The sequence below is a fragment of the Myotis brandtii genome, unplaced genomic scaffold (genome assembly GCF_000412655.1).
Source record: "Myotis brandtii unplaced genomic scaffold, ASM41265v1 scaffold46, whole genome shotgun sequence".
Classification (NCBI taxonomy): Eukaryota; Metazoa; Chordata; class Mammalia; order Chiroptera; family Vespertilionidae; genus Myotis; species Myotis brandtii.
The window spans coordinates 2539318-2553746 of NW_005367587.1; positions in this window are offsets into that span (position 1 = coordinate 2539318).

Sequence of the window (14429 nt, forward strand, 5' to 3'; positions counted from 1 at the left end):
TCCTTCCTTCCTTCCTTCCTTCCTTCCTTCCTTCCTTCCTTCCTTCCTTCCTTCCTTCCTTCCTTCCTTCCTCCTTCCCAATTGTGTGTGTTTAACATGTCACAGTCTTTTTTTAAAGTCTATTTATTGATTTCAGAGATGAAGGGGGGGAGAGAGAGAGAGAAAGAGAGAGAGAGAGAGAGAGAGAGAGAGAGAAAGAGAGAGAGAGAGAGAGACATCAATGATGAGAGAGAATCATTGATCAGCTTCCTCCTGCACATCCCCCACCGGTGATCAAGCCCACAACCCGGGCATGTGCCAGGATTAGAGTCAAACCACAATCTCCTGGTTCACAGGTTGATGCTGGACCACTAAGCCACACAAGCCAGACTCAAAGAGTATTTTTAGATGGCTCTTTTGGAAGTGGGTAACATTAGGTAGAAGATATATTGTTTGATGCACAACCACTGAGCCTCGACAGCCAGGCTAACATGTCACAGTCTTTTTATAGGAAAGGGAATGAATCTATAATTGAGGAAATTCAGTCATACAGGCAATGAGGGAACACACAAAAAAAGAGGAGCAATTATAATCCTTTTATTGGTCCTCAAATCACACAATAAAGATAAAGCTCTAGTTTAGTCCTAAAACAATGGAACATTAAAAAGGGTACCCCACTCCAAGCCCCAGTGAACAACTGGTTTATTTTTTGAGGGGTGGAAGATGAACAAACTTCATTAGCTTTAAGACATAGGGAAACTGAAGAAAGCTGCTCAACTAAATTACCAAGTGAGCCAGAGGCATTCTTCCCTTCACAGCACCACACTTTGGACTGTAAAACATCTTGTTAAGATGCCCTACACAGAAAACTTCACTTGTGTAACTTTTACACGACTTTGCAGAAAGCCATTTCTTTGTTTTAATACCAACTCTCCTCTTTAGTTCTGCATCAAGTGCCAATTTTATATCTCATCTCAGAAGTTCCTGCTTCAGAAAATCATCTTTGTTATTCTGTTCTCTCTCATCCTCTGCTTAGGACCAGGAGATCTTGTCTGTGAGTAGTTTGCTCAGCTCTCTCTAGTATATTCTCTGATGCACAAGGACATGCTATCCCTCTACTTCCAGGGAACATAAGACCACAGGCTTATTGATTTATCGTTGTTTGGCAAGTGTTTCCTAGCAACTGTTTTAGATACTGAGAGAAAGTTTTTTTTTTAAGTCACAGAATTCTTTAGAACACAAAATAATATAGAATTTTAAATTTTCTTTCAGCAAATAAAAAGAAAAGTACATCAAACACTGAAAAGAGGTTGAGGGAAACAGTAAACAAGAGTAGGGATGGAGGTCTTCCCCACCTAAGCTTTGTGTGGATTTATCTCTTTGCTGCATGTGTGTGATGATGGCTGTGTTATATAGAACAGGCCTCTTCTTCTGATGTCTGTGTAGAACCAGGGCATTGATTGATAGGTGAAGTCAGGGAAGAAACATCCAACTATTGGTGGTGGGGCTGATTTTAGTTACTAAGACATATTGGCCTCTGTACTATAGGGAGTCTAGGTGTATAAGGGATGAAGTGTTGGCTGCTGGCTACTAAGATGAAGAAAGACTCAAGAAACAACAAATTGTTTTTGAAGAAATAAGCAGTGACCCAAGAAGGTAAAATACATTTTTTCAGATCAGATTATTTCTAGCAAAGATTCTAAGATTATTATTTGTGGCCCATGTATGGACTCCAGAGAATCCATGAATTCCATTATTTAATATACAAATGTTTTACTGTTTATGTGTAATTTAATCAGTAAGAAAATCCATGATTTACATTATATTCTCAAAATTTTTTGGCAGCACAATAATGACATGTGCCCTCTGTTGATTTTCCTTTAATAGTGTATTTCTTAAATATTTCAGACTTGTCTCAGCTGAGGTATGGATATTAAATGAAGAGTTATTTATTCAGACTATAACCATGGTATTAAAAGAGAAATAAAGTCTTATGGGCATTTTTGAAAATGACAGTATTATTAGTAAGGGAGTCCATAGGGAGTTGGCCCTCAGAGGCAAAGTGGCATTGCATGCTTGAGCTCCTCTTTCTCAATGCTAAAGTATCCCAATAGCACCAGACTCAAAGATTTGAGTGTTACTTTTACCCCAAAAGATGATTTTCTCTAATAAGGACTAAGAAAATTTCTGTACACAATGCTATCCAATGAACTAGATGCAAACGATATGCAAATGAAAGGCCAGTTGCCACCTGCTATTTTCTTTTAGTAGAGGTCACAGAGTTTTGAATAGATCTGAACTATAAATATACTAAACCTAACTCCACAAAGAGATAATAATAAAAGGCAAACTGCAAGCAGTACTCCTTGGACCATCAAGAAAGTAGAGGTACTTGCTTGCCTCACTTTTTGCAACTGTATAGTGTAGCTGCCCTGCCTACTTCACAGGGTAAGAGCCAAATGACTCAATGAATGTGAAAGCATTTTACAAACACCAAAGTGAGTTTCATTATACCCTGTACATATGTCAGCTTCTGGATATGTTAAGTATTCTTCTAGTGGAAAGGAAAAATGACTCAAACACAAAACATTCTTACAAAATAAATCATAATTCTAAATATATATTCTCTTAGACCCAGTGATCCAACTAAAAATATAATCAGTGTATAATTAGATTAATGTTAAAGTTGTATTTTTATTTTTTAAATATATCTTTATTGATTTCAAAGAGGAAGGGAGAGAGAGAGATAGAAACATCAATGATGAGAGAAAAAAACCACATTGATTGGCCCCCTACTGGGGATTCAGCCCACAACCTGGACATGTGCCCTTGACCAGAATAGAACCTGGGACCCTTTAGTCCACAGGCCAACACTCTATCCACTGAGCCAAACCAACTAGGGCTAAAGTTGTATTTTTTTAAAGGTTGATGCTTGTTAGTTACAAGAATGTAAAACTTGACATAATCAAAATGCTCATTAATAAGGAAGTGAGCAAACAAATAATGATACTAAAATGCACTACAAATCTATGCAGCCATTAAAAAATGGTTATGTAGGTCTATCTTTCTTTATATAGAAATTTATCCAAAATATGCCGAAAAAGGAGAAAATAAAGTATATTATGTCACATAATCCAGTTTTCTCTATATAAGCAAAGAAAAATATTAAAACTATTTATAATCGAAAATGTTAATAGTTGATGTATTTAGATACATTTTTTATATTAGATTTTTTTCTGTATGTAATCTATACTGGTACAATAGGTATATGGATTGCTTTGATGATGAACAAATGTGGATAAAACTATTTCCATTTTTGAGTGTGAAAGAGTACCCTCCTTAGAGTGTGTAGCTCCTCAAAGACCTGAACAACTAAGCCTAAAACAGCTTGTACCAACCACTATCAAATTTCAACCATGAAGAAAAAAAAATTAAATTTATAACCATGTATGGTGATGCATATACATTCACAGAACTTATTGTGTGATTATTTTGCTATCTCTATACATATTGAATCATTACATTGTACACCTGAAACTAAAAAAAGGTATGTTAATTATACCTCAATTTAAAAAAATGATTCAACCGTGAAGAAGCAAAGGAGTGCAGGGACACATATCAGCTGTTTCACAGCTTTGCTTGACATCCACAGTGCATACTATTGACATTAAAGCAAGCATGTCCCACAGTCCATCAAATTTCCAAAGGCCAAGTTAATATTTTTCCTTCTTTCTCCCCTCTTCATTCTTCCTTCTCTGCCTAAGGTGAATTCTCTTTATACCTTCACATCAAAGGAAAGAAAGATTTTGCTGTAAAGATTGGAAAGCCACATTTTAGCAAGTTTCTCTTACTTAGATTTGAACTCCAATTCTTACCACATCAATGTAGAGGAAGGGAGGGGAGAAAGAAGGTATATGTTTTGAGCCCTGAAAATGTGCCAGCTCATTAATGTAAATTCTTTTCATTTAAAGTCTAAAATTACCCTAAGAAGTAGCTGTCTTCCGTTTCTTATTTTTTTCAGGTGTTAAAACCAAAACAATTAATTTAAGTAATTCACTCAAGGTTACAAGTCACACATGGCATAACCTGTTTTTTGAACTTAGGTCTGTATACCTCCAAAGCCAAGGAACTTTCAATGGTTAATTCAAGAATCTTTATTAAGCATCTACTACTAGTATATGCCAATCACTACATAAGGTTTAAGAAATTTATAGCCATTGCACTTGCCTTCACAGAGTTCATGAGGATAATACTGTTATGACACAATAATTTAGTCAAGTTCTTTACAGAATTTTCTATAATGATTTGAGAGTAACAGCATTCTATTATCAGATCTTTATTTTACAAACATGCCAACTGAAAAAGTAAAAGAACTTCTCTGAGATCACAAATTTGGCTCCTAGGTGGAAAGGTCCTAAATTTGCAAATGCATGTAAACTCATATAATTTGAACAGTTTTACATTGCATATGCAAATTTTGTTTGACAATTCATGTATTAAGATAAATATTGATGAATTGGATATTACTCTACACTTACCTAAATTTACAATTTGATCAAAGGAAGTTGGTTTGAAATACAAGGCACATTTTTTTTTAAAAAAAGAAGTAATCTTAATTAGAGAAAATTTGAAATTCAAGAAATGTGTTTTAATTCAGGAAGTAAGCATATTAATTAGCAATTAGAAATACATACACAATTTTCATGCAGGATCATGACAATATGGATCATGCTCACAGCACTGCATTAGAGATTAGTTATAATATGTCCTAATTACAAATCTGTAGCTTGGATTTCACAATGTTCATCCACAACATTACAGAAAAATGCTAGTTATTTTTGTGTCTTATAAGATATAGTAAGATATAAGGTGCTAATCTCTTTCTTTTGATCTTGTGGGAGCATTTTTGCATATTGCACCTGCTATTTTAGCTACCTTGATGAGAAGATGTGAGATTTTCAAACAAGAGGAGGACATCCATTCTCATCTCTGTATAAATGAACAACTACAAACAGGAGATGAATAAGAAAATAAAAGCCTAAGGTACTTACCATTTTTTCCCAAAGCTTAATGTACAGAGACAAAATGCCTCCTCCCCTCCTGAATTCCTAGCTGCCCTGCACATCTGCCTGTCGTGTCAGCCAGGGGTCCCACTGTGAAAGCTCTGGTCTAAATATTAATGTTACTCAAAACCGAAATCCATTTCCTTCTAAGTTGTGAATACATTAGCATCTCTGGCTGACTGAGTACCCAGCAGCAACTTCACAGTATAGCCAAAGCAAAACTTAAAAAATAAAGAGGGGCTTTTGAATTCTAAGTCAATAATGTTGCCCACATGGGTGGAATGTTAGAGATTGCATCTGGAAATATTCACTATTTCATTTTCACCTTAAATGTGGTGCCTATCAGAATAAAAGTTGCTGACTTTTGCTTAGACTTCTTGCCACTCACTGTGGGCAGTATGGAGCCCGACTCAGGAACCAACACAGACCTAGAAATCTCAAGAAAGGGCAGGAGAGCTTCAGAGCGGCTAGATAAACTCTTTACCTACTTAACAGCAAGCACTTCTTAAACCCACTGCTAGGGTGATGTAGTTAACTGCTCAATGTCATAATTGGTACTGGTCCATGTCTTTTTAATTTGCAGTTTTCTAGTGCTATTTTGGATTTTTTTTATTAATATGCAGCCATCAATAATAATAAAAGCCTAAGCGACCATTGCAACCTAACGGATGACCAAACAAGCTGCGTGGGGCGACTAGGCCAGCAGGCGACCAAACGACTGAGCAGCAGGCTACATGGGGCAACCAGGCCTGCAGGGGGGACAGTTGGGGGCGACCAGGCCATCAGGGGGGAGGCAGTGAGGGGTGACCAGGCCAGTGGGGGGGCAATTAGGTGCAACCAGACCAGTGGGGGGCAGTTGGGGGCGATCAGGTAGGCAGGCAGGTGAGCAGTTAGGAGCCAGTGGTCCTGGATTGTGAAAGAGATGTTCGACAGCCCCCAAGGGGTCCCAGATTGGAGAGGGTGCAGGCTGGGCTGAGGGGATCCCTAGTTTTCTTATAACAAACTAGTTTTAATTTCATGCAAATAGTTTGGTGCTCACAGGCTAGGGAGCAGCAGCCTGCAGGATGACAGTTTCATCCACACTCTCCAACTCAGTGTTCCATCAGGCCAGTGGTTCTCAACCTGTGGGTCGCAACCCCTTTGGCGGTCGAACGACTCTTTCACAGGGGTCACCTAAGACCATCCTGCATATCAGATATTTACATTACGATTCATAACAGCAGCAACATTACAGTTATGAAGTAGCAACGAAAATAATTTTATGGTTGGGTCACAGCATGAAGAACTGTATTTAAAGGGCCAGAAGGTTGAGAACCACTGCATCAGGCTGTGACTTTCCAAGTTCTAACCAACTATCAGGGTGTACAACTTTTACACAGACAGAAAGAAAAGAGGGAGGGGCACATGCTGCAGAAGGATTGGTTGGAGTTGTAATGCTAGGACAGCACAAAATCCCATACATACCTTTTCTTCTTAATGTTTTATTTTATATGATAGCTTTCAAGTGATATATTGTCTGATAATTTTCAAGATGGCTATATAAACACATTTCCCCCTGCAACCTAATATATGATAAAGTCTCCACAGGCTAATATATCTAGCGTACACAGTCCTGGTAATAGAGATTGCCCATGCCTAAAAATTCTGTCTTGACTTCCTACTATGGATTTCTTCTTAGCATCTCAAAAGCAGAAAAAACAACAACAGTAAAATCAAAAGAAACAGTCAACAGTACTATATGACATGTTTCCATTCTTACTCAACCACCTGAGTATCTGTGGTTTTTCACATAAGCAGAACTGACAGCATTAGAATCTCTTTTCTCATCTTTATGAGATGCTATACCACAGCCAAAGTTTTGACAGTGCCTTTTAAATTAGATGTTTGAAATTGATAGATGATTAATTTTCTTAGTAAGATAGCCATCAAAGACACTAAAAATATAAAAACCCCGCAGAAAGACTGCTGGTACCCACTGAAATGAGATAGTATAACACAAATATATATTTATTATTCTGTTTCTTAAAATTAGCCAGAATTTGATAGTCTACATAACGTTAGCCCGAAGCATACCATGCCTTATGGTGGAGGAGTGGGGAAGAGGAAGCTATCTGGCAACAAGGTAATTTAGGCTCAGAGGCACAATCCTAGGGGAGATGTGATAACTCTGAGAGAAGAGAGTCTGAAGTCCAAATTGTTAGATGCAGAGTAATACAGGTAATCCTCTAGGTTTTGGCCAGCTTTCCAAAAGGTCTGATTTAAAGGAAGAGCAACAAGGGAGTTTAAGACAAGGATTGGCTTGACACCTGGAAGTAGGTGAGGGAACTGAGCCTCGTGATGTCAGGGAGTTCCACTGGAAATTAAGCAGGAAAGCAGCCAGTGAATGACAATGCTGGGAACAGGAATTAGAGCCTGGAGGATGAGATCTGCAGGAGCTAGAAGGAAACTCAGAGCCCTAGACAACTGGGTTTGGGCTTGGGGTTTATTGCCAGGGACCCAGAGGGGCAGGTGGCTCAGTAGAATGCAATGGAAATGCCGAGGAAAGGGAGGAGAGATGATGAGAGAAAGAAAGCTCAGCATGGTGCTGATGCAGTCCTTGGGCGGAAATGCCGAGGAAAGGGAGGAGAGATGATGAAAGAAAGCTCAGCATGGTGCTGATGCAGTCCTTGGGAAAAAGGGACACCTGGCATAGGGCTACAGACTAATTTTCTCATTCCTGCTGGTAGAGAATTAGTTTCTAATATACCACCAGGCCTGAATCTTAATGATTTAGGAATTAGGCAAAGCTGAGAAATCTGTTGGGAGCTCTTCGGTAGCCACAGCTGGGAGTACAGTGGCAGGAACTGACAAAGAAGCCAATACATAGCAGGGATCTTTTTTATTTTAGGAAATTTAAAATAAATGGGAGAACCCATTTAAAGGGACACATTCAATACTTCAAGGATACATAAAATTTAACTATTTAGAGGTATTTAGAGGAAGATAATCTATGAAGAGTGATGTTTTAAAAAAAATCAGAGGTCTATACAAAAGTCACATGTCCAAGAATTACTCTGAAGTGTCTGATCACATTTTTACAGAAAATGTGTTTCTAGGGAAAATCTTTTCTTTTTATTTGTTTGTTTAAACAGCAAAAAATTATTTCTCACAGTTCTGGGTGCTGGGAAGTCCAAGATTAAGCATCAGAAGATTTGGTGTTTGGTGACAGCCTGCTTCCTACTTCATTGATGGCCATCTTCTAGTGCCCCTAGGGAAAATCTTAATACAAGAGCTCAATTTTGCTTTCAGTATCAGCAGAAATGCACTGTTATGACAACTTCCTCACTTGTAAAATAAGAACTTGGTACAGAAGGGTGTAGAACTGTGAATAAGATGATTTTTAAGTTTCCTTCCAATTCTAAATTCTATGATTCTATGACTCATTTATTTGTGTAGCACATTTGGCACTATCAGGAGCTGTATCTCTAAGAAAAAGTAGATTTCCATCTGCACAAGGACTTTGTAGAGGAAAGAAACTCTTTGATGATTATTTACTTTCTGCGTGTGGCTAGAGCTAGACTATAGTGAGAAGCCCTCAGTTCTTCAGTCCCTCCATGAATCCAGACCAACCACCTGTCTGGAAGATGGTAAAGGTCATTGCTCTAATTCCAAATCAGGAGAATCTTGTATTAATTTATACTCATGGAATCAGAATCTCTTCTGGAAAAGCAGAAGGATAGCAACTTATCTGATGTGGTGAGCTGGCATGACCGTGGCATATTCAGCCCCACATTGGGCACCTTATGTGCCATGCCAGCTCAGCCAGGTTCGGTGAGCTCGAGTGGAGGCAGTGAAGGATTGAGAAAAAACAGACAAGAGAATGAAAGCTGGGTCTCGGCGGGACTCTGCTCTCTCTGATGGAGAGAGACAGTGCCACGGACTACAAGCTGTGTCTTTATTTTATAGCCAGATTCCATGAGGCAAAGTTAGGGCCTGGTCAAGATGTTTACAAATTTCTCATGGGTTTCGATCCTACTCAATTATATGCACCTGAACTCTATCAAGCCCACATCACTCAGGCACGTGGGGCCACATGTTCGGACCATCGGTTCAAGCTTACAACTATAGCTGTTGGCTATAATTGTGCTGGGAGGGCTCTGCCCTCCAAGCTGGGACTTGCACGTGGCCATGAGAGGACTGTGCCCTCTCATTAGTCTGAGGCTTGAACCTGTCCAAACACTGTAGCTGCTCTCCACATTCTGAAATGGGCACAATGTTGCCTAATCCCATCTAAATTGCTCAAATTAAAATAGCATTTTCTTTAATAAAAGATTAGCTCAGAGAACCAAGATGGCAGCATAGGCAAACACCTATACTGGCTGCTTCCCACCAACCACATCAAAATACAATTAAAATATAGAACAACCATCATCCAGAACTGCCAGAAAGCTGGCTGAATGGAAGTACTACAACTAGAGAAGTAAAGAAGAAAGCACACTGAGACTGGTAGGAGATGCGGAGGCTCAAAACTGACTGGTCCAGCACCCACATAGACTGTTTTTCTGATTAGGAGAGAGATTATCTCTGGAGAGGCCACCTGGAGGAGCAAGGGGTCCCAGCTCCAAACCAAACCCCCATCCTGGAGTCCCAGAGCTGGGAAAATAAGTCCCTACAGGAAGTAAGAACTACAGGCTGTAAAAACTAGTGTGGATTGGGGCTCAATGACACATAGGCTTCTGGAGACCTAGCTATTCCTCATAAAAGCCTGGCCTCACCAACTGAACTTACAAGTTCCCGCTTCCTCTGAGCTCCAGTGCCAGGCGAGGCTCTGGGGGTTGCAGACACATACAAGGAGAAACTGGACTGTCTGGCATCATGGCTGGAACTCGGGGGTGGCTTTCTCCAAGACAGAGGTGCTCTCAGTGGTCATTGTTCCTATGCTAGGAGGGCTTGCTGGCAGCCATTTCTGTTTGCTCCGCCCCAGTGATTCCCTGAGACCCCACCCCATCCAATTTACAACCCTACCCAAGCTGCCTGCAGCAACTTTTTCATATGAATAGCCTGTCCTTGCTCAGGCTAAAACCTGTCAAACAAGCTGAAGCTGGTCAGGGAGCCACAAATATATCAATAAAAGGCCCAAGACCTGGCACCAGAACCAGCCTGCCTTGCTTCACAGCTGGGACTTGTCTGGGCATTTCCAAACCCTATACAAAGAGGAGGAACCTGCAGATCTCTCTGTAGCTCCTGCTGGGTAGCCCCAGGCAGTGGCTGACTTTCCACCTCCCTGGAGACCCAAGAGTCAGTGTACCCAGTGGTCAGTGTGAGACCATACCAGATTACAACTTTTCACATCCATAAGTGACACACTCAAGAGGCAGACTCAGTAAGCACCAAAGCCCCACTGAAGCAAATCCTGCCTCATAAGGGTGTCTCCTGAACAGCAGCTCTTCCATTGTAGACACAGCTGGTCCTCACAGCCAATTGGCCTTGAGGTCAATTCCTCCCAGTGATACCAAGAGCAGTCAAGGCTTAACTACAATAAGACTGTGCACACTTCCAACATAGGGGTGCACCAAGAGTGTCCACCTCAGGTGACTGAGAAGGCTGAGCCACTGGGGCCTATAGGACACCTACCACACAAGGCCACTCTATCAACTCAAGGAGACTTAGCAGCTACCCATTACATAGAAACAAACACAGAGAAGCAGCCAAAATGTGGAGACAAAGAAACATGTCACAAATGAAAGAAGTGGAAGAAAGCAAAATACTGGATATAGAGTTCAAAACCACAGTTATAAGGTTACTCAAGAATCTTCTAAAAACCTCCGAGGAACTTAGTGAAACCTTCAATGATCTTAGTGAGAATGCAAAAAAAAAAAAAAAAAAAAATATGAGGAAGCAAAAAACACCCAACCAGAAGAGCAAAAAGTAAAAAGAATCCAAAATATCAAGATAGTGTAAGGAGCCTCTGGGACAACTTCAAATGTACCAACATCCAAATTATGGGAGTGCCAGCAGAAGAGAGAGAGCAATATATTGAAAACCTATTTGAAGAAATAATGACAGAAAACTTCCCCTACCTGGTGAAAGAAATAGATTACAAATCTAGTAAGCACAGAGAGTCCAAAACAAGAGAAACTCAAAGAGAACCACACCAAGACACATCATAATTAAAATGTCAGGGGCTAGAGACAGAGAATCTTAAAAGCATCAAGAGAAAAGCAGTTAGTTACCTACAAGGAAGTGCCCATATGACTGTCAGCTTATTTCTCAATAGAGACTAGGCAGGCCAGAAGGGAGTGGCAAGAAATATTCAAAGTGATGAATAGCAAGGACCTACAACCAAGATTACTCTACCCAGTAAAGCTATCATTTAGAATTAAAGGTCAGATAAAGAGCTTCACAGACACAAAAAATCTAAAGGAGTTGATCACCACCAAACCAGTATTATATGAAATGCTGAAGGGTATTCTTTAAGAAGAAAAGGAAGAAAAATAAAAAAGATAAAAAATCTGAACAGCAAAGGGGCAACAAATACATATCTTTCAACAATTGAATCTAAGAATCAAATAAATAGAAATCTAATACACATAATAAACTGTTGAATAAAATAGAATCAGAGGCATGGAACTGGAACAGACTGACAAATCTCAGAGGGAAGGGGGGCAGGAAGAGATTAAACAAAGATCTTATATACATATATGCATTACCTATAGATACAGACATTAGGGTGGCAAAGGCCTAGGGTGGGGCTGTAACTGGGTGGAGAGAAGCTTTGAGGGGAAAAAAGAGGGACATTTGTAATAATCTCAACAGTAAAGATTAAAACAAACAAACAAAAAAAGATTAGCTCAGTGTTCCAAAGGCTTTTGAGGAGAAAAACATGGCTTTTCCAGCCTTATTAGCACTGCTGATTTTTACTTATTGTATCAATGAAATATTCTTTAGGAAATTCTTGGATGTCCTATGATGACTTTAATAGATGTTTTTATTTTACAGAGTTCTAATTCAACAACCATTGATTGAGCAAGATATTGGAGTTGGAGGGGAGTATCTTCTTTCATGGTACTTAACATCTATGTCTTTACTGTCCAATACAATATTCACTAGCCAAATGTGACTACTGAACACTTAAAATTTGGCTGGTCTGTGTTAGATTTAATATAATGGTAAATATACATCAGATTTTAAATATCAGTACAAAAAATAGGATGTGAATATGCCATTAATTTTATGTAGATTATATGTTGAATTATATTTTAGATACATTCGATGTAATAAAATATATTATTAATATTAATTTCCTCTTTTTAAACATTTATTTTTTATTATTTTATTTTTACAATATACAAAATGAATCAGTCTCTATGTGGTCTCCACTTTCAGTCCTCGGATATCAGGGTTCTCTCCTGCAAGTTTCCTGTTGATTATTCAGGATGTTTTTCTGTATTTTACTTATAATTCCAGTTTGTTCCTGGGAGCATCCATTTACTCTGCTGCCATTTTTAATCTCCTAAACATTTATTAATGTGGCTACTAGAAAATTTTAACTTATATATGTGTTTCACATTATATTTTTATTAAATAGCACCGACCAATAATCTGGCTGAGATAGAATAAGTAAACCAAAAACCTATGAGATGAGAGGGCAAGTGCTAAAGAAGGTCAAAAGTGAAATATTATGCAAATCTGGAGAGTATAAGCCATTGTGTAGGAAGTTCCCCTAACTCCCTGCCCCCAAACCTGTACATCACATACTAAGAATATGCATCTAACCTTCTTTCTTTCCTGTTGCTACAAAAACTTAATTAGCTTCCTGTCTGAGGCTAATGCTTTACTATACCTTATCTTCTTCTCAGGAACTTACTTAACAAGAGTTTTCTCTGTTCTGTATTTTTAATTTTGACCTTTCTCTGTACTATGGAAACATATTTTCTTTTTCATAATTTAAAACATCCTTTTTTGAGCCGATATTTACCTTTAGCTACCAATGTCCTTTTTTACTCCTTCAAAGCCAATCTTGTAATAGATCTCAGTTGTGGAATCAACATTTTACCACCCCACCTCACACTCACATTTTAACCCAAAACAGTCTCGTTCTGCCCCTAAGAGTCCATTGAAAATGCTTTGCCAGAGTTCCCAGAGATTGCCTATTGGCTAAATTCAATGGGCACTTCTCATTCCTTATCTTACATAGCTTCTTAGAAACATTCAACTCAATTGATCAGCTTTGCTTTATTTCTTGCTGGCTGATGTGCTAGCATATTCTTCTGGTTTTTCTTCCACTTCTCCAGCTATTTCTGCTTAGACTACTTGTACTTTAAATATTGGTATTCTTCAGGGTTATGTTTTAGGTTCTCATGTCTACATACTCATCTTGTGTGATATCACACTCCATCAGTATACTGAAGATTCTCAAATCTAAATTTACAAACTATATCTCCTTGCTTTCTTTTTTTGTAAATCTGTTTTCTTTCTGGATAAGCCTCCTATTATAATTTGATAACAACTATTATAAGCACCTACTTTCCTCTCAATGTCAGCTTTCATCATTTCTTTGACTTGTTCTATGCTAAGATTATTTGTAAATTCTGTGTACTCCTCAAATATCATTTGCCTTTTCTCACCTTTGATACAAGTTTTCCATGTGCATGGAAACTTCTTTCCTCTTCCTCGTCATCATCCTGACATGTGTTGGATTCTTATTTCTGCCTTGGCATATATGTTACTTTTTCTTAGAATACTTCTGACATTGCTTAAAACTGGGCTAAGTTCCTTTTTATGTGTCCCCATAGAACCTTAATGTTTCTCCATTACAGCACCTTTTGCATATTATTTTGCTACTCATTCACCTCTTCTTGGGCTTAAAAATCCTGAAGGCACAAAGCTCCTATTGCTAAATTACTCACCATTGTATTTCTAGCAACTAATGCTGTACCTAACATAACAGCACTTCATCAATAAAAGTGTATTGTTCATGGAAAAAAGAAAAGAAGGGACAGAAGAAATGGTTATCTGGCAGATATGGCTTTAGAGCTGGATCTTGAAAGATGAAATTTTACCGGTTGAGAAGAAGTCTTTTAGGCAGTTGAAATCACAAAAGCAATCAAAAACATTGATTGGGACCCAGGAAACACTTTATAGGCTGGCTGGGAAGCAGATCAAGTATACATAGATGGAATAGAATAAAATAAGATTACAGATAAATTTTGTTATGAAAAACTTTGAATACCAGGTTAAATTTGTACTTCATTTAAAAGTTAATGAAGGGTAACAAAAGATCATAAAATATTTTTGAGAACAAATTACATGATTGGTGATGTTTATGAAAAAAAATAAGTGGCAGTATTATGTAGGACTAAAGGCCCAGTGCACAAAAATTTGTGCACTCGGGGGGGGGGGGGGGTC